Consider the following 22,196-nt stretch of genomic DNA (forward strand, 5'->3'; position numbering starts at 1 on the left):
GAAGCACTCAATGTGGATGGCCTCCTTGCACTGCGTACAGCCATACACAGTAGCGCCAACACGACCCTTAGTGCCACACTTTTCCACTGCACACTCCCTGCAAGACTTTCTCTTCTGGAAGATTTTGTCAAAGTCATGCACTGCATTAGCACCTTCAGCTGCTGCAGAGCAGTGGGGTGCACTCCTTGATGTCACTGGCGTGATAAGTTCTTCAGCGAGGTTCTCCAGCCACTATTTGTAATGGTTTTTGTATTTGGCTTTGAACGCGTTTCCTCCTGTACACCGAGCAGCAATGTATGCATTGTAGCATGCTACAGACAAACAGAAGAAGATAATCCTCCTCCACCAATTCTTGGAGCGATGCTCTAACTGGTAGTATCCAGCCATCTGATCGAGCAGATCGACGCCCTTCATGTGCTTTTGATAGTCTGCAAGGCATGATGGTACCAAAACCTCACTTTGACATGATGGCTCCACCCTTCTTCTCACAGACCCTCTCTCTGTTGGGTCATGGTAGTTTGACAATACCAATACTGTTTTTGTATCCTGCCAAAGACAGAATGTCAGATCGTCCTTTTGAGCCACTCTGAACTGGTGTTTCCCTAATGAAGCTTGCCTGGTGAGCATTTCATTTTTTGGAAGACCCTTTCTGTTGGCACGGATGGTACCACAAGCATCCAGACCATGACTCTTCATGTCAAGGAAGAGGTCAACTCCTGAATAAAAGTTGTCCATGAAAATGGAGAGGTGAGTGCCAAAGTAGGGTGCTGCTAGGTCCATAACAACATGGTGCGCCAGACCTTTTTCCTGTGTTTCCTCACGCCCTGTGTATACTTGAAAGTTTGTGACATAGCCTGTCGTGCTCTCAGCCATTACCCAGACCTTCACGCCCCATTTCGTGGGTTTGAGTGGAAGATATTGTCTGAAGGCAAGTCTTCCTTTGAACTTTACCACGCTCTCATCAATGGTGACAAAGCCGTTAACCTCGTAGAGTGCCTGGAACTGAGTGGTGAGGTAATTCAGAAACCACCTCATCTTCCACAGCTTGTCGGAATAGTCCACATCACCACATTCGTTGTCCTGGAGGTGGAGATACCTGAGAATGCATAGTCAGTTACTTTGGATGAAAACACACACACACATACACACATATATATACACACACATATATATACACACACACACACATATATATATATATATATATACTAGGGCCGGGACTTAAACGTGTTAATTACGATTAATTAATTACACAAAAAATAACGCGCTCCTCCTTGAACCGGCACCTTATCGTGGTGGAAGGGTTTGAGCACCCGAATGATCCTAGGAGCTATGTTGTCCGGGGCTTAATGCCCCTGGTAGGGTCTCCCAAGGCAAACAGGTCCTAGGTGACGGGTCAGACTAAGATCGGTTCACTCGCCCCTGATGAAAGCAAGAATACCAAGGACGTGCACGTCGCCCGGATCGGCGTCACCGGGGCCCCACCCTGGAGCCAGGCCTGGGGTTGGGGCTCGCAGGCGAGCGCCTGGTGGCCGGGTCTCTGCCCACGGGACCCGGCCGGGCGCAGCCCGAACGAGCAACGTGGGCCCGCCCTCCCGTGGGCTCACCACTCGCGGGAGGGTTCAGAAGGGGCCGTTGCAGAGGGATATGGGTGGCGGTCGTGGGCGGGGGCCCCGGCGGCCCAATCCCCGGATGGTGACTCTAGCCATGGGGACATGGAATGTCACCTCACTGGGGGGGAAAGAGCCTGAGCTGGTGCGGGAGGTTGAGCGGTACCGGCTAGAAATGGTCGGGCTCACCTCCACGCACAGCCTGGGCTCTGGAACCCAACTCCTTGAGAGAGGCTGGACTCTCTTCTACTCTGGAGTTGCCCGCGGCGAGAGGCGGCGAGCTGGTGTGGGCTTGCTTATAGCCCCCCAGCTCAGCCGCCATGTGTTGGAGTTCTCCCCGGTGAACGAGAGGGTCGTTTCCCTGCGCCTTCGGGTCGGGGATAGGATTCTCACCGTTGTCTCGGCTTATGGGCCGAACAGCGGTGCAGAGTACCCGGCCTTCTTGGAGTCCCTGGGAGGGGTACTGGAGAGTGCTCCAACTGGGGACTCCGTCGTTCTCCTGGGGGACTTCAACGCCCACGTGGGCGATGACAGTGTTACCTGGAGGGGTGTGATTGGGAGGAACGGCCTCCCCGATCTGAACCCGAGTGGTGTTTCGTTACTGGACTTCTGTGCTAGTCACAGTTTGTCCATAACGAACACCATGTTCAAGCATAAGGGTGTCCATATGTGCACGTGGCACCAGGACACCCTAGGCTGGAGATCAATGATCGACTTTGTGGTCATGTCATCTGACCTCCGGCCGTATGTCTTGGACACTCGGGTGAAGAGAGGGCGGTGGAAGGAATACTTGGAGGATCTCCTCAATCCCACTGACACGCCTTCCATAGAGGAAGCAGAGGCTGGGGACTCAGAGGTTGACCCATCCATCACCCAAGCCGAAGTCACTGAGGTAGTCCGTAAGCTCCTCAGTGGCAAAGCACCGGGGGTGGATGAGATCCGCCCTGAGTACCTCAAGTCTCTGGATGTTGTGGGGCTGTCTTGGCTGACACGTCTCTGCAGCATCGCGTGGCAGTCGGGGACAGTGCCTCTGGACTGGCAGACCGGGGTGGTGGTCCCCCTATTTAAAAAGGGGGACCATAGGGTGTGTTCCAACTATCGGGGGATCACACTCCTCAGCCTCCCCGGGAAAGTCTATTCCAGGGTACTGGAGAGGAGAATTCGGCCGATAGTCGAACCTCGGATCCAGGAGGAACAATGCGGTTTTCGTCCTGGCCGTGGAACACTGGACCAGCTCTGTACCCTCCGCAGGGTGCTCGAGGGTTCATGGGAGTTTGCCCAACCAGTCCACATGTGTTTTGTGGACTTCGAGAAAGCATTCGACCATGTCCCTCGTGGCATACTGTGGGGGGTGCTCCGGGAGTACGGGGTCGGAGGCCCTCTGTTAAGGGCCGTACGGTCCCTGTACTGCCGGAGCAGGAGCTTGGTTCGCATTGCCGGCAGTAAGTCAGACCTGTTCCCAGTGCATGTTGGACTCCGGCAGGGCTGCCCTTTGTCACCGGTTCTGTTCATTACTTTTATGGACAGAATTTCTAGGCGCAGCCACGGGCCGGAGGGGATCTGGTTCGGGAGCCAATGGATCTCATCTCTGCTTTTCGCGGATGATGTGGTCTTGTTGGCTCCTTCGAGCCGGGACCTCCAGCATGTCCTGGGGCGGTTTGCAGCCGAGTGTGAAGCGGCTGGGATGAGAATCAGCACCTCCAAATCCGAGGCCATGGTTCTCGACCGGAAAAATGTGGCCTGCTCCCTCCAGGTGGGAGGAGAGTTCCTGCCTCAAGTGGAGGAGTTTAAGTATCTTGGGGTCTTGTTCACGAGTGAGGGAAGGATGGAGCGTGAGATTGACAGACGGATCGGTGCAGCGGCCGCAGTAATGCGGTCTTTGTATCGGTCTGTCGTGGGGAAGAGAGAGCTGAGCCGAAAGGCGAAGCTCTCGATTTACCAGTCAATCTACGTTCCGACCCTCACCTATGGCCATGAACTTTGGGTCATGACTGAAAGAATAAGATCCCGGATACAAGCGGCCGAAATGAGTTTCCTCCGCAGGGTGGCAGGGCGCTCCCTTAGAGATAGGGTGAAGAGCTCTGTCACCCGGGAGGAGCTCAGAGTAGAGCCGCTGCTCCTCCACATCGAGAGGAGCCAGCTGAGGTGGCTCGGGCATCTGTTTCGGATGGTGGTGTTCCTGGCATGTCCCTCCGGGAGGAGACCCCGAGGAAGACCCAGGACATGCTGGTGTGACTATGTCGCCCTGCTGGCCTGGGAACGCCTTGGGGTCCTCCCGGAAGAGCTGGAGGCAGTATCCGGGGAGAGGGAAGTCTGGGTGTCCCTGCTCAGGCAGCTGCCCCCGCGACCCGGCCCCGGATAAGCGGATGAAAATGGATGGATGGATGGAAAAAATAACGCGTTTAAAAAATGTACGCATTTTAATCGCACTAATTTTTGCACCGCGGAACGTTTCTCACTGGATGAGTTTCAGGGGTACCGATTATACTGGAGCACCAACAAACGTTCATGCATAGCGTTCATGCAGTGTTGGGCAGTAAAGTCGCTACAAGTAGCGGCGTTACTACAACTACATTTCTCAGTAGCGTGGTGGTAGCGTCGCTACTTTCTGAATGAAATAGCTTTTCAGTAGCTTAGCTCTTTTATTGACCAAGTAGCCCGGTAGCGTCCACACAAGCTACATTTTTATGAACACCTCTGAAGTTCAGCGCGGCGGAGCTTTCTGTTGCAGTCTGAAATGAAAGGATAAGTCGGTGATGCCACCGCCACACATGGCCGTGTATGTGGAGCCGACAGAAGCACTTCCATATGACGGTGACACCACGGACTAATCCTTGCATACAACGTCTCTGCTGCACGGGAATACAGACAGGTTAGCATGAGCGAGTGAGTTATGTTACTTGATGGAAAGATGGCAGAGGGTGAGGAGGACGGAGTCGAGTTGATCCTGAGGGATGCAAAAGACAAACTTGAATAATAAACAAATACAGTAACAGAGAAACATTACTCTGAATTGTTACTTTTGTAATTTTTAACCAGCACAGGATACAGCAAAAATGCAATTTCTACAAAACCAAAGTATGATGATTAGTCAAAATGATTAGCTTAAAATGTATGTAGATATAGCTACTACTACAGAGTGGGCTTAATAAAAATACCACTTTTGAAACTGCCAGTTATATGAGACACTGGTTGATGGATAGAGTACTTTATTAATCTCAAAGGGAAATTAAAGTGTTACAGCCGCTTGACATAAATCAAAATCCAAAAACAATGAGGTAGGTAAAAGAAACAAATACAATAAAAGGCTGAATTATATACAATAACTAAATAGACTAACTCAAATATCAAATATAAATTATAAAGCTGAAACTAGAAGACTAGAGAACCTTAACGAAAACTACAACTATAATATACTATTTGCTGTTTAATTATGTTAATATGCTACAGTGTAGGACACTGTCCATTAGTGTAAGTCAGGTGGATATTGCTGTGGTAGCAAGGTGAATGTCTGTCCATGGATGTTAGAATTAAGTGTGCATTGATAGTTGAATAATAAAATATACAAAATAGTGAAAGCACAAATTATTGTTTAATAAACAATTGAACGTAACATTTTTGCCTGCTTATCTGTCTGATAGAAAAATAGCTTTGATGTAGTTAAGCTACTTTTGCCATTTTGCTGTAGCTTAGCTTGCTACATTTCTCTGGGGAGTAGCTTTGGTGTAGTGAAGCTTAATTTAATGTAGAGTAACTTGTAGCTTAGCTCATTACTTTTTTTCGAGTAGCTTGCCCAACACTGCGTTCATGACTTCAGACAGCAACAATGAACAAATAAGCCGATGAGACCGCTCTGGTTGGCCCCGTGGATGGGAAATTTTGTTTTAAAAAGCGGACGGATGGCAGCGTAGATAAGAGCACGGTTGTGTGCAAATTATGCAAGAAGGAGTTTGCGTATCACCGCAGCATATCAAGCCTCAGATATCACCTAAATTCTAAGCAACTATTTATTATGTTGTTGTTGCAACTGGCACTTTATGTTGAACTGTTTATTGTTTTGGCCAAGGTTATTTACAGAGAGTTGGACTGAAATTGATTTGTTTAGATCAACTGTTGGTAAAGTCTGTTATGGCCTCTGAAGATAGATGTTTTCTAATTGTCAGGGTTTCCAATGTTCTGAATGTACTTGAAAGTATTGTGTTTTACTTAAACAACAAAGTGTTATAGTTTACAGAAGGTCTACCTACCTATAGGCTACCTGAATCTCTGAAATGTATTCCTAAATAAGCTATTACTACACTTTATGGCAAAAATTGCACTGGTCTGTTGGTCTTGAAAAAAATAAAAAAATAAAATGTTTTGTTGCTTAAGCTTCTGTATTCAGTCATTATTCAAGGGTATACTAAAATCCATGCGAAAAAAATTGCTTCTCACTGTTCTCAGGTCAAATATTTATATGCGATTAAAATGCGATTAATTTCGATTAATTAATCACAAAGCCTCTGATTAATTCGATTAATTTTTTTAATCGAGTCCCGGCCCTAATATATACTCATACATACATATATACATATATATATGTATATATATATATATATATATATATATATATATAATTTGTGTGTGTGTGTGTGTGTATGTATACATATATATATATGTATATAGCGTGTGTATATATGTATATATCATGTGTATATAATATGTATATATGTGTGGGTGTGGGTGTGTAATTTATACATTATTCATACAGAATTATTATGCACTGTACATGTAGCTTAGACATACAGTATGTTATATTACACTGTTTACACTTCATCATCATCAACAACAATTATTATCATTGCAATTACATTATTTTACCAATACAGTATATAGCAGACAGTAACAGCAAGAACAAGAACCACTCTAACTGTAATGACCGCATTTTACCAAATAATAGCCGTGTTTCAATTAATCGCAGGGTTATCACAACCGGGCACGCCACAAGAGAGTGTCCCGCAAAATGATCAGGGCAAAACAAATATACGCCACCGTGAGTGACAGCAGAGATGAGGAGTTTGCAGCGAGTGCTGGTTGGCTGAATCGTTTCCTCCGCTGCAACAACTTCACTTGCAGAAGGATGCCAGAGAATTCACAGAGAAGCTGGCGAAGTTTGTGACATTTTCATCCCGGATTATTGTGAGGAAGGAATTAAACGCCTGTCTTAAATAAACGCCCCGGCTATAATTTGGTATTTTACGGTACTATAATAATAATAATAATAATAATAATAATCATAAGTTACCTCCAAATCATGCCAAATCTGTCCCTTGACATTGCTTGTGGAAGACTGGTCTGGAACAGCCACCTCTTCTGACGCCAATAATCCCTTCTCGCCGGCAGCTTCATGATCCCCATTGCAATGCACATCCCAAGAAATGTTTTCATCTCGGTGAGTGTCACAGGAGTCAATTTGTTCAATTTTGTCCGACCCCCAGGCGGCTCGTCACCGCGGCATTGTTGCGCATATCTGTTAGTATCGGTTACAAGACGTGTGAAAAGCTCCTCTGTAAAAAGTTTTGAAAACACCTGAAACGGTGTTGCATCCTCGGGCAAGTCGATCTTCACTCCTGGCTCGCGTGTAAAATCTTTCTTTCTGCATCGGTGGTACCGCAAGGTTTTCCACGTTTCCTGAAATCCAGGGAAATCTCCCTCTGCCAAATCGTCGTCGTCGTCGTGAAACAAATAAGACATCCACTGTGCCTTGAGTAGTGGCTCTGGTGGTGGCTCATAATTTGGATCAGTAACGTTACTGTTTTCCTCCTCGAAGCTGTAGTCAGCATCATCAGTGTTGCTTCCATCACTGCAGTCTCCCATCGTGTCTCTTTCGTCTGTTGTCACTCCTCTCTCTCGCACCAAACTGTTGCCGGGAATGTTGTTCAAAGTTCACCGGACTACCACACCCTAAATGCATTTCGACATTCCCATGTGTCTATTCTAGCGAATTACGATGCAGGAATTGGATCACATGACCGGAAAAAAAGCCCCATACCCGGGAAACACTAGAGTGACGTCTACGTCTCTCCCGGCGTCAAAGGGAGAAACACACATGCGCCCCTGTCGGCGGAAAGGGGGTATTTACTCCCACGTCACTCCCGTCGCAAATGGGTTAAGGAGGTTTTTCGCCATTCGCAGGCCAGCAAAACTTCTGCGGTCTGATAGGGGAACTAACTTTGTGGGAGCATGCAAAGAGTTGGAAATAAACATGGACAATGCAAGAGTCAAGTAGTACCTGCAGGAGAAAGAATGTTCCTGAGAGTTTAACCCCCCTCACGCTTCTCACATGGGAGGCAGCTGGGAGAGGCTCATTGGAGTTGCCAGACGCATTTTGGATGCAATGTTGCTTCAAACAGGACCAACAGATCTCACAAATGAATCTTGAGCACTTTGATGGCAGAGGTAATGGCAAGCATCAACGCAAGACTTCTTGTATCTGTATCCACCGACCCGGATAGGCCTGCGGTACTTACTCCAGCGATGCTCCTTACTCAGAAGATGAGTACTGTCTCAGCTCCCTCTGGAAATTATGTCACAGCTCAGTTGTATGGCAAGCAGTGGAAGCAAGTCTAGTGTCTTGCTGACACTTTTTGGAAGAGGTGGAAAGGAGAGTATCTGTCCACTTTGCAGAGTCGCAGAAAGTGGACAAGTGACAAGCCAAACGTCAAAGATGGAGATGTTGTCTTGTTAAAAGATGGACAGGCCCATAGAAATGAATGGCCAATGGGACTAATTGTTAAGACATTGCCAAGCAGTGATAAGAGAGTCCGCAAGGTAGAGGTGCGGGTTGTCAAGGACGGGACAGCCAAGGTGTTTCTAAGGCCGATCTCTGAGATTGTGGTTCTTCTTTCAGAGACTTGAATAATTCCTAAGTTGGTGGCTAAGCACATTCGTGGATTGAATGTACAGTATTAGTAGTGATATAATGATGTTATATCAAGCAGGAAGTGTGCTGCCTTCAAGTTATGTTAATAAATAATTTTAATAAGTTAATGATTATGAAAGCTTCAAAAAGTGGGCTTCTTAAAGGGATAGTTTGGGGTTTTTGATATGAATCTGTATGGCATCCCTGTCAGCAGTGTCGTGCATCAACACTGACTTACCCCTGACAGTGTCCTGTGTGCCGAGTTCTTGCCCGGTTTTGGTGCTGACGAAAGTAGTCCGGCAAGTTGTCTGGGGTCATGAAAATAAAGCCTTTTTCTTCTCAAAACAAATGTGTTCAAAAGAGTGATACATATGCATCACAAAACCGTTGTCCACGAAAAAGTCAGACCTCATAATCGCTTGGCGCTATTTTCTCTCGATTCGTATCACTGTGCACTGCCGCCAGCCTGTTTCACTGTGTTTACTGCTCAGAAAGTTAACAACATGTCTGACTACGACACCGACGATCATGAAGACTTCGACTTTAGCACAGAGCCAAGGGGGTCTCTTTATGAACCCGAATACACTGATGCCGAAATTCGCCAGATGGAGTTAGAACGGGGAGAGAGAGAGAGGAGGGACAGAGAAGTGGTACAAGTTGAAGCTGGAGCCACAGCTGGAGCCGTGAGAGACCGGTTGACAGACAAATGGTGGTGCACTTGAAGTGTCAAATAATGCCCACAGAGGTGGAGTTCATATTAGTATCAGAGCTTTGTAAGACAGCCTCCTGAGTCTCTGCATGTCTGTATCCCACTTTGCTCATGAATATTGTCTTGGCCCAAATGGCAGCCTAAGCCCCCATTGTCGCAATAGACGTGATCTCCTGTCCTCAGGGGATCTAGATATCAGACTCCCGTCTCCTCCTGCCCCCAGGAGTTAGCACCTTGTCCTTTGTAGTCTGGACAACAAAGCCTTCTGCCCTAAACAGTTACCTAATGCAATTTAGGGTGGGCCAAAGGGTTACGCCCCTATGTCCCCAAACAGTGAGTGGACATTTTCTCTGACTAATCAGAGATATTGGCCAAACTTTTTTGTGAAACTATGTCTCTCCCTTGATGCGCATCATTGAAAGATTAAAACCTTGTTCTTGATTTCCAACCACCATGCTGACTGAGTCTCAAGAATCATCTGTGGTATACTGTATAAAAAAATTACCATCACCATCCAAATCCTGCCATAACCAAAAGTATCTTGCAATTTTTCTTACATAAATAGTGATACTATTTTATGATAAAAAGTTGTGTTGCTGTCATATCAAGTATGCACCAACTTATGTTGTGTTGTTCATTATTTCAGACAGAACAGGCTAGTTGCCTATCGCATCGTGATAGAATGGGCCCTGAAAGGAGAGAAGCTCGGTCAAGGCAACAGGAGAGTTCTTCCCTCGTGTGTGGTGGAGCTAATAAGAAAAACATATCCATCACCAAATGGACAATATGCAGGTTTCAAAGAGTCAGAGGATGCACTGCAATTGTTTTAGATGTTCAAAACAGAAAAGTGTTATTGTACATTTTGTACAGTTTGTTACATTTACCATTTTTATGGAAAATATTTTAAATAATATCTTGTTTACATAACACAAACAGAAATACACCACATCTTTTATTTTTTTTCAATCCTGTTTATTAAAACTACAGTACATTCTCTAAGACAGTGGTTCCCAACCTTTTTTCCTTGAAGCCCCCCTTGCCTGTGTCGAAGACAAGCCAGGCCCCCCCCGACCCCAACCCGCATACACTGAAAGAATAATGTGATTAATTACAAACTTTTATTTGCAAAAATAAACAACAGTTGTAGGTTTTTGCTCTTATTCTCCTTGTTTTACAATGTATATAGATACATTTCTTCCTTTTTTGTGTCATCAGGTGTATCACACACAAACACACACACAGTTTACCTACCTACCTGCCTACCTCATAGGGGTGTTGGTGATAAATATTTTAATGAATTTAAATGTGGACCAAAGATACATTCAATTTGGATTATAAAGACTTTTGATTATCCAGTTGGGTGTGGTATTGGGATTTTATACATTTAATGTGCACAAATATAATTTTGGTAACCTCACAACCTCAGAGCAGACAAAGTTGTGCGCCCCCCCTGGATCTCTGGCGCCCCCCTAGGGGGGGCCCGGACCCCAGGTTGGGAACCACTGCTCTAAGACATCAGATGTGATGGTTATAATTACGCTTACACATAGTTATAGAAAAAGAAACATGGCCTGAAAAAATATTTTATGGTAAAGGTAAGAGACCACAAATAAGGCTTTCTCAGTCTCAGACACCAACATCTTGATCACCAGCATGTTGTTTTGGAAAACGTGATGCATGTTGTCTCACCAATTCATCCTTGTTTGACTTTGGAGTGGGAGCAATGTTGTCCGGTATGCTGACTGGAGGATGGATGTGGAATGTTTTATCTCCAAGCCTGACATTATTGTCAAGCCGCCGTTGAATGACTTGTTGCACCAAGTCTTTCCGGAAATCCTGAGTTGTTGGCTCATACAGCTTCCTTACAACCCACTGGTTTGATTGCTTAGAGTGAATAACATTGTATTTTTCTTTTCCTGGGAATGAGGAGAGCGAGGGGACAGAAGAATGATGACGATGTGCATTACTTTGGTATGAAAATGAATAAACTGTGATTAAAAAAATCAAACTGATTTGTGTGGCCTGTGAGTTGAGGATGACAAGATAAATAAAAAGCAATAACTAAAATACAAAGGCAAAAGGGGGAGTATATTCTGATTTTTTTTCTCTGGGGATTCACAACTCCTAAAGTTTGAAAAGCACTGATTTATCCAGTGAACGTATGGCATGACAAAAGGTATATATATATCTGTGTCTATCATACTTACCAGACTGACTATGGTCATGCTGACGGCCAACATTGTGGTTGTGGTCAATTACACTCAGTTGGAGTCTTGCCTGCATGGTGACATATGTGAAGTGTCGCCTCTTCTCTGCGTACTTCAGCATAGAGCTGTGGAACACTTCAAGGTCCCCTAAAAAAAAAAGATTTTATTTAGACATTTTCAAATTTATACATCTACAAAACAGCCTCAAATTATTACTATTACTATGATCACTATTTCATTTTTAATGTTTTGCGGGAAAAAGTAGTTTTACTTGTACATTTGCAAAATTGCTTTTGTTTTCTCAAAGGACAGGTGAAGCATTACATTATTCATGTTTCCCTAAGAGGTGTTCTGATGTGTTTAGGGACAAATGTGATCAACCTAATGCTAAGTTTATCCAAACTTACCTGTGTGTTTGAACAAAGTCATTTGACTTAGGTCTCTCAAGAGATTTTTATCGAGTACAACAGCCTTGAGAGCGTTCCAGGCAGTACACCCCTACACTCCCCTGATACAGGATAGAGGTCCACCAGCGTCTCAACTCCTATTTGAGGAAATTTAGATACTGCTTAGCAAATTTCACAAAGCAATTGTTTGCCACAAAGTATCCTCATTTGGCCATGCTTTCATGTAACGAAAATCAGCAGCATTTAGATCATCAGCTACTAAGGACCAACCCAGTTGCAAGAAATAATAGAAACCAGAGAAAACATATTTTGAATATATGTTTTTACAAGTAATTGCATCCCTATGAAACAGCTTGGCAACTTCATGCTTGACAAGCAGCAGTTGTGAACTGAAGATCTAAAAGATGGTGTGCTTTGAATAATGTGTTATGTATAGCCAAACAATTCCATGAGCATCACCTTCTCATCTCCACCACAAGAGCTGCATGACCACCAGAAGTGATTGCCCAGAGACTTGATCCATGGCTGCAGGTCCCGGTTTTCTTTCTTCCTGGCTGCTGCAGTTGCCTTCTTCTTTACACCTATACAATGTATAAAGATAAAAATGAAAAAGTAAACCCTGATGAAAAGTCTTGCCAAAGGTCATATAAAATGACAGTAAAGTCCAGAGTCCAGCAGATGATCCAGGCCCCTCCGGAAACCAACAGACTCCATTGCCGGTGAACTAGTAGCCTCGGATACCAGTGTTGTTTATTGTAGCAGAAAAGAAAGAAAACACATGCAGGGAAGCCCATAAAAGCAGAACATAGTGATTTGCCCACCAACCCACTGAATCATCAGTAGCCACTGCCCCACATACACAGCACACTGACCCCCCCCCCACACACTGCCCCTTACTCCTCCAACCCCTACATACATACAGTACACCATAACCCCCCCCCCCCCCCCACACACACACACACACACGCACACACGCACACACACACACTTTTTTACTGTCACACCACCACTCCACCCCAGACATCACCTATGCCTACCTTTAGGGATCCCCTGCCCCTCACCCATACGTACACACTTACAGGCTCCCTCTACCAGCACTACCCCAGGCAGTTGGGTTGGCCCCTTGAACCAAGGATCTGCCCACACTCCCGTATGGTGATTGTGACATGTCCATTCTATTATGATCATGGATCCACTGCTGGTGATGTTCTTGTCAGCAATGGCTACACCACATGTGTGACAAGTTGCAAACAGTTCCATAAGGGCCGACTCGTTGACAATCCACATCCTCTCAGACCAGTCACCTCTCTGTTCTGCTCCCGCAATGCTCATGTCTGAGGAAGATGTTCTTGTGGATGTACATTCACTACTCAGTGGAAGAAATGGGCTATCATGTCTTTCACAAGGTGCCTCTATGGAATTCATGCTTGTATCCAGTGTCTCAGATGCAACTGAGCTCGGGTTCCCTGACTTTGAATGAAGAAGAATAAAAGACTGTGAAGTCTAATTCAAAGTAAAGTGGCTGACTGACTGCATTTATGTGGATCTCATTTATGGTATGCAATGAGCCTCATGTTCATATTTTGACCTTGTGAAATTGTTAGCTTTTCATTCTGACAAAATGTATGCAAAACAAGATGGATGGGTTATTTGTGCTTACCTGTGACTGTGTCCAGGTGGGAGGTAAGGCCAAGTATGTACCAGATGTTGATGGCTTTGTTCTTGGAACTGTTTCTGCTGGGCTGGTGAGAACCACTTTCAAGTGTTCATGGTCAAATCTAGACTTTAGAGGGGTTGACTGAAGGAGTCCAGAAAAAGCTTGGTCCGCTTCTTCAGGGTTTGAATAAATACTGGCCTCAGATTGTGCTGTTGCGGCCATTGCAACAGGAGTGCATGCCTTTGAAAACATAACATCAAATTTTGCATTGTAGATTACAAGATAGAATCTCAATCATGTTTTACAAACAAAAACGCTAACAGTAATATTATATCATACATTTTACTTTCTACTAATAGTAACGGTGACAAATATGTTTCTGTACAATTATTCCAATTAGAAACAGTTTTTTTTTAGAGTAGATTATACTCTTCATCCACTTTACTGTCTTTCTGACAAGTCAGAATATTTTTCCATAAAGCATAAGCTTCGTGTTCTTCATATCATGTTTTGACCAATTTCCAAATGACACCCACGTCATTTAGAAACTCGTATACAGCTAACATATGCCTAAACTGTGACTGGAAGCATGGACTACTCATAGAAATTGAGTGATTTGCTGCACAAAACGTTACTAGCTGATTCTTGATAACCTGTTCGCTTGTAAACACGATACCCTGATCGCTTGTAAACACCACTTGTTCTTACCTGGGGTGCAGGGACAGCAGCACTCTTCAAAACATGTACGTAAAACACTGCCAAACAACTGAAAAAAGTGTTGGATTTGTGTGCGGCTGTCAGCTGGTGGCAGCGCGCAGTGATACGAATCGAGAGAAAATAGCGCCAAGCGATTATGAGGTCTGACTTTTTCGTGGACAACGGTTTTGTGATGCATATGTATCACTATTTTGAACACATTTGTTTTGAGAAGAAAAAGGCTTTATTTTCATGACCCCAGACAACTTGCCGGACTACTTTCGTCAGCACTAAAACCGGACAAGAACTCGGTGCACAGGACACTGTCGGGGGTAAGTCACTGTTGATGCACGACACTGCTGACGGGGATGCCATACAGATTCAAATCAAAAAACCCGAACTATCCCTTTAAGTTAAAAGTTTAAAAACAGTTGATTTATCTTTATTAGTTCATGCTCTGTGCTGCCACCTACTGGTCACAGGTTGATGCAGGCATGCACACTCTGCAACACATGCTTCAGTTGAGTTCAGGCAGGCAGGAGGAGCACTGCTTGGTGCATGGATCTGTAGGAGGCTTCTCTATCACGCTTCTGCCTTGGAAATCATGTGTCTGTGAGTAGTATGTGTAGACTACCGCTATATTCTTCTATTTGTAATTAAACATGTTATAAATGTAAATTATCAAGTTAGCTAAACATGTGCTCTGCTAATTAGCAGCAGATAGCTCTGTTCTGCAATTGCAGTTAATCAAGCTAATTTTTACCAAGTACACTGTTTTGTCATGGTTAAAGCGTGTTATTTGTACATGTATATGGAAAATTGTGTACTGATTTATGTTTTATCTCTGTAACATTTCAGTTTTACAACCAAAACAAATGCAGCAACAAGTCTTCAGTAAAATCAAGAAAAGTCAAGCCTTGTGTATTTTTATTGGAGGACATTTGCATGTTAACTGGCTGTCTAGCTTTGCATTCAAGAACGCACTGCAAGGGCAGTACAACTATATTAAGGAGATGAAGAATATATCATTAAAACTGATGCTTTCCACGTTCCTCTATGTTATTGTTAAGCCAAAAATGAAGTTTTATTGCTTAATGAGTTTGAGGTCTGGGAGAAACCAGCCCCTCCCTTTGGTGAAGGGGACAGACTTTCAGATCATTCTTCTTTGTGTTTAATACTTCTGTATTTACCAGTAAAATGTCTCTGGCATGTTTTGTTAAGATAGAACTAGACAGAATATGTATAAGTCATTGGTTCTACTGTATATTGTGTTTTATGCCTTAATCATGTTTTAATTATTTTTGAGTCATAAATGATTTTATTCATGTTGCATCTTTTCACATAGACAAAAATTTGCCATTTAGTTAAATTAAAGTTTTGTGAGTCTAAACTCAGATCACAGAAGGAGTGACACTGTCAGCCAGCCCCCCCTTTTGGTCTGTCTGCACCAGGTCATAAAAGAGAGAGACATGCTCTCTCCTCACCTCTCTGCTCCTCACTTCTGCTTCTCACCTCTCACTCTCCCACTCCTCTATGTCTTCCTTTCTTTTCTTTCATTCTTATTTTATTTTTAATTAATTTATTTTTTTGCAACAAGCTCTAAGACAAGCGGATTAAATCACTGCTTCACTTTTTATTTTTAACAGATCGAAGTACTTTCTTTCTGATTTTTAATATATTATTAAAGTCTCACAGCCTGATCCAGAAGAAGTTGAATTAGTTTAACCCTGTAAGACCCAAATATAGAAAAACCTAAAAAAAAAAATTTTTGACCCTTCAGATGTTGTTGTAGGAGGCCTCTGATGCAGAAATGAAAGAGTTTTTGAAAAAAAAATGTTTATGTAAGTTTTTAGAGAAATGTTGTAATATTGCAACGTTGGGCTTAGGTGGGAGCAGAATTTCTGTATGTGTACTCATGTTTTTTGAACAACAATTCAGAACAACTAAGGATTCATTTGCGGAGTTGATTGCTTACTTAGCCCCATAAAGGTATATAACACTAATAATAATCACACATTCATATTTTTATGAAGAATTATTTTATTTTTTTTATTAAATAGCTTTTTCTAGTGACTTCTTCATTCCTTTTCTTCCATTTCATGGCTGACTTTCATTCATAGTGAAAGTCCCAAAAACAGTTCTTGTCCTCTGAAAAGCAAAGGTGAACATCACACTTGCTGCATTGCATGTTAGTGTATCCTTTAGTGCAGTGTCTGCAGCGTCCTCTCCCTGTCTTCACTGGGAAATGCGCAACTAGGTCCTTGCGTACATCCAATGGAGCTGTGCCCTTCTCTTGGATGGTCTCTTCTGAGGAGTCAGAGGGCTTCCTGATGTCACTGTTACTGGGCTTCCTTGGCCTGAAGATGGTCGTCCTCTCTTCGGAGTTTGGAGCGCCAAGTTCACCAGGATGAGAGAGGATGCTCGCTGTGCCTGAAACTGTCTCCTGTTCATTGTCTCTTTGCTAGAGATCTTGAGAGAGGATGATGGTGTGCCAGAAGATGTACATGTACCAGCGATGGGATTTGATGGGGGACCTCTATTTGGCTGTAAATGAGTCCAACAAATCCATAACTCCCATGTACTTGTTGTTGGCACCAACAATGTAAGGCCTCTCAACTTCAGTGTAGGTTCGGCTGGCTTTGTCCCAGCGTTGAATCTTCTGCACAGGTTCAGGTCCAGCAAAGGACAACACAAGTGTGATGGCCCTGTTGTCAGACCATTTGACAGCACAGATGTTGTGATTCCCCTCCACTCTGACGTCATCGCTTCCTCTCCCCTTTTTCTTCAAGCTCTTCTCGTCCTCAAGGTCACAGTTGGGCAGGCGCACCTGCCTGGCTGTTCCCACATAGTGAATTCCCCAATGTTTTCCAATGTTTTCCAATGTTTTACTGTCTGCTTATTGTAAGTTGCTTTGGACAAAAGCATCTGCTAAATGCCCTAAATGTAAATGTAAATGACTCAGCCTATGCTCTCTACTTATCATGCTAAAAGAAATGTGCATCCCAATCACCAGCCATTAAGTCACACAATACTGCCTTGACATGACGATACTGCTTGTAATGCCCTCTAATTATCATACTAAAAGGAAAACATGCATACCCCCACTTACATCCACACATCCACATTCAGGAAAATGTTCACCTTTCCCAGAACTGAATGTCTGTTGATATCCTCTTTGTGGACAAAGTTGTGGAATTTTAGGTCAGTCTGATCAAATTAACTACATTTTTTTAGAGATAAACTTTTAAATTAGTCAAAATTGAACCCAAGGGTAGTATGTATACTTTCCATGTATAAAAAAACACTCTGTTTCAGGCAGTGGTGTAGAGGAGGGAATACAACCTGTTTGTTCCCACTGCAACAGGCCTGCTATTTTGACTACCACACTCACCCAACGTTGTAATATTACAACAATTATATAACAAGCTCTAAATGAAACTTGATGAATCTATTCTACAAAAACTACATATGTACATGTTCTAGACATTGTAATAACAACAAAAAAATATATAAAAGACATTTTACTTACTTGAATTTGATGAATTTAGTCCAATGAAACAAAGCAATGTTGTCCGAAGGAAACCATGAGAGGTTGTGTGAGTTCATGGCCATGAGGCCGGACTTATAAACAAATGTACTATCCAATAGCATCGTGAGACTAAACAATAGGACCCAATGACTATGTAAATGTGGTAAAAAACAAGATAAAATGTAACAGATTGTTTTTTAGGGTGGCTAAAGGTAACGTTGTAATATTACAACAGTGGGTCTTAGAGGGTTAAGAATCAGAACTTAAAGGAGTCATTACCTGTTTTTTTACATATCCAGTCCCTCTTGGATCGCTTTGGATCAATTCTTAAAACTTATTAGAAAAAAAAAAAAAATTTTAAATCAAACATAGAGCTTGTTCTGACCCTTTTTCATACCGCGACTTTCTCACGCGAGATTATGCGCGAGGTTTTGACCGGTCCGGATGTGCATTGTATTAATATGTAATGAGGCGCGCGTTGATTGGCCGCAGGAAGGACAGAGCCGGAATGGGGGGCGAGCCTGCATGCACACACGGACTCAACAACATAAACAGCCCCCTGTCATGGCGCACACACTAAATGACGAACCTTACAGAATTCAGCCATTTATGTACGAGCCGGAGTCGGAAACCGAACAGGAGAGTGAAGAGGCAGAGACGGTGGAAGAGACACGTTTACAGCAAGACGTCTCTGAATGGTAAATTCTTTGTTTTTTCCTTCTTACTTTTCACACTCGTGTTTTACATGTAAGACCTGAGTTTCAATGCTGGCGGTCACGATGTATGGCGTGAAAATGACAGAGAAATAAGCAGATTCGGCGTGCTCACTCAGAAAGTCTGGCTGAGGACGGCTGTGAGCCGATGCTTAATATGCAAGTAGCCTTCTGTGGTAACGTCACCACCGGAGCAGAGTCAAAATCTTGTGCTTTAGGAACGCGCACGACTGTGCGCTTTTCCTGTTCGGAAAAAGAGCCAAAGCGAAAAAAAATAAGCCACTTTCAAACTCCAGCTTTTCGGGCAAGTTTCAACAGAGGTCCAACACCAATATGCATGATTTAACGAGAGAAATTGCGATTTCCGGGTGATGACTCCTTTAAGAACCACCACTTGAAACAACAAAGAAAAAGTCTATCCTCATTTGATTAAGAATTTGCAGTAATTGTCTGCTTCAGAAGACAGGTGGTCTTCAACTAAAAAGAGACTTTGTGTGCTCCCAACCGCGACCGACTCTGCCCCCAGCGCTCCTAATGCGGAAACCTCGCTGGGCCTTGGACCGAGAGTGCTTCAACAGAGTACCGGCCTTCCCTCCGGCTATTGGACCGATGCGCCGAGCCGCAGTCCAACCAGGAACTTTCGAAGACACCAAACTTCAGGACCCTACTGATGCCAGACAAAGCAGGCTGAACGTCTTCATACAGCTGGATCCACAGACGTGAGAACGAGTTGGCGTCGGAAGTTCTGACTTCTGTCTAAGTTCTGACTTCTATCTTATGAACTTAAGAAAATTGAGATTAGGGTCTCGTTAGTATAAAAAATAACTCCTGTAATGTTTAATATAAAAAAACAGACCTTTAATTTAAGCATCTGCCGACCGTTCCATAACTTTATTACTTTGCTTATTATAGTCTTTACCTTTTCTGTTATCTGTTGTTGTTCGTCTAAAATTGTCATTTCATTTATTTTACCCTGAATTATTTAGTTAATAAACATATATAATCGTTTGTCGTTGTCTGGAATTTAATTTTAATATGGAGAACCGATGGATCTGTGCAAAGAAATCAGAATATGAGATTAAATATAGATTTTGAAATTGAATAAATTGATTTGAAATTGACTTAAACTGTTCAATCCAAACTTGTGCAGTTGGATCTTGACTAGTTCCCACCGGATTAGTTACATAGATAAAACAACAGAGGTGGTGCCCCATTTACAAGTGTATGATTAATCACCAGTGATTAATTACCTTTATTATTAAGTATCTCCTTGTGGTGCAACAGATCATCATTGATCCGTGATCCGTTCGGATCAATATCTTCGGTTCGGCACACACGTGATCCGCTGATTGATCTATGAAAAAAAAAAGTTGTGCGCATATTCAATCCACACACTTGTTGAGTGCAGCGTGATCATGGCGAGCGGAGGAACGGAGGAGCTTGAATGCCCCGCGTCATTTAAATCCCCTGTGTGGGAGCATTTTGGCTTCCCTGTCAAATATAATGATGAAGGAAAGAGGTTAGTGGATAAAACTATGACGGTTTGTAGGCACTGTGACACAAGAAAGCCATATGACAGTGGAAACACATCAAGCATGGCCACGCATGTGAAGCGACATCACTCTGGTGTTTCACTGACATGAGTGAAAACAAAGGCTGCTCAACATCTGCTTATCACTGCGGCATTTACAAATTATTTTTATTTGTCTTGGCTTTTTTTTTTTTTTTTTTTGCTGATTCAAAAAATTATCCGATTTGTGACTCTGATCCGTGAAACGATCCGAACCGTGAGTTTTTTGATCCGTTGTACCCCTATTATCTCCTACAAACAACAGAGCAAATTGCGTGTCTAGCTCTGAGTGCCGACATTGTGAAACACTGCTAGCTTACCGTTAGACAAACCGAACTTCACCTCGGGGGATGGACGCCCCCCTCTCGAATATCTCCTATCATCGTGCAGAGGAGGCCGGACTATAAACATCTCTCCTTTCATTACATAACGAAAGGAGCTGAATCTGAACAGCCTGTAGGAGCCCCATTTTACCAGTGGGTGGGCTGCAGAGACGATGCAGGACTATTTTGCTTTCCTCATTCTGGGAGTTGGCTGACCAGTTTATATATGCAGACACCAGAGAAAACATGTTTTCATAATGTGGGTCATGTTTGGTCTTATTTTACAAAATAATGGAGAGAATAGTGTTCAATAACTTGGGATGGGCAGCAGAGACACTAATAACTCAGTTCATTTCAAATGCCCTCCCCCATGCAGACTATTGTTCCCCAGCTTTAGTAGAGGTGGTAGACAATGAGACTCTTAATCTCAGGGATGTGGAATTGAGCCCAACTTTGGGTGATACATTTTTAGAAAAAGCTAACAAACGTGTGAATACTAATGCCTGCCTTATTCACCCTGGACCCAGCCAGGTCTGTAGTCCTAAACCTGGGTGAGCCTAATGTGTGAATAGAGCAGATGTGTGTGTCTTGAGTAAATTCGAAGCGTGCAAGCTGTTGTGTGGGTGTACTAGCTGTACCTTGTTCTTTTAATACAGACCTAGTGCAGTTAAATTTCTGGGGAGGTGCACATCAGGCTGTGGCATAGGGCATAGGTCACCTGGAGGCAGATCACGGTCTGGACCTGGACCTATAGTCAATAAATCATTGAAGTATTTTAAATTTTGACGGGGCGCTTCTAATTTGACCGTTAAGTTAAAACAAGTTCCTTATTTTCTCAGTGTGTATGTGTGTGATATAAACAATGTTTACTAGTGTGTGGGCCGACTTCAAGAATATAGCCTACCATAATGCCACATACAGTGACTGTATGTCAACAATGTATATTCTTACTACCACAATTACTACTATCACTACTACTATTGTAACAATCCTGAACGTCTAATGTGGTTATCATTTCAATTCTGATTCGCATCATGTGCGCACTTTCTGGCCTTTTGGCAACTGGTGGAGCCTGCTGTGAAAACGAAGATGATACGCATCACCTCTACCTATGCTGCATCTGGTAGCACAACTACTCTCAAAGCTACAAAACTTGCGCCCATAGATGAATTGTTGCTCTTTCTGATGTTCCTCTCTGTGGGCCTACCTAAGCGGGACCTGGCCAACTGGTTTCACATCCATCGTACCACAGTCAGCAGAATAATTACGTCATGGATACACTTCCTGTATTATCCGCTGAGTTCAATCAGCCTGTGGATACCACCAGACATAGTGAAGACCAACCTACACCTTCCTCTCTCCATCTGCAGAGCGAAGTCTTTTCAAATTACAAGTCTCACACCACCTTCAAATCCATGATTGGCATTGCACCCTATGGTCCCATCACCTTTGTCTTATCATTGTACACAAGGTCAGTTAGTGACAATGAGATTTTCAAGTGATCGGGAATAATCAAACTCCTTACACCACAGATGGCAATTATGGTGGACAAGAGCTTTCTTGTGGACAACCTCTCTCCCGGAAAGGCTTATCGACCAACCTACCTTGTGAAGAACATCCAGAAGGCCAAAGAGGATGTCCACCACACACAGTCTATTGCTCGCCTAAGAGTCCATGTTGAGAAGTGTAACAGGAGGGTGAAGGAAAAGAAACTTTTTGAGAAAGTTATATCTCTGTCCATATGTGGGAGTATTGACCATCTGTTCAAGGTTGCATGCCTCTTGGTGAACTACTAGTATGGACCACTGGTGAAGGCATGGGCAACACAAAAATGACATGGTCTGGAGTTTCTTTTTTAGCAATTTTTTAAAATC

General features: G+C 43.5%; 1 long non-coding RNA gene across 1 annotated transcript; it reads right to left on the reverse strand.

Moving 5' to 3' along the window:
- Window positions 1–10,734: 10,734 nt before the first annotated feature.
- Window positions 10,735–12,699, reverse strand: LOC115572894 (uncharacterized). The gene is made up of 4 exons (XR_003982181.1): window positions 12,294–12,699; window positions 11,835–11,971; window positions 11,428–11,574; window positions 10,735–11,136 (listed from the first exon to the last, which is right to left on the reverse strand). It is a non-coding gene; the product is annotated as an uncharacterized LOC115572894 (long non-coding RNA).
- Window positions 12,700–22,196: the final 9,497 nt, after the last annotated feature.

The sequence above is a fragment of the Sparus aurata genome, chromosome 21, assembly GCF_900880675.1.
Source record: "Sparus aurata chromosome 21, fSpaAur1.1, whole genome shotgun sequence".
NCBI lineage: Eukaryota > Metazoa > Chordata > Actinopteri > Spariformes > Sparidae > Sparus > Sparus aurata.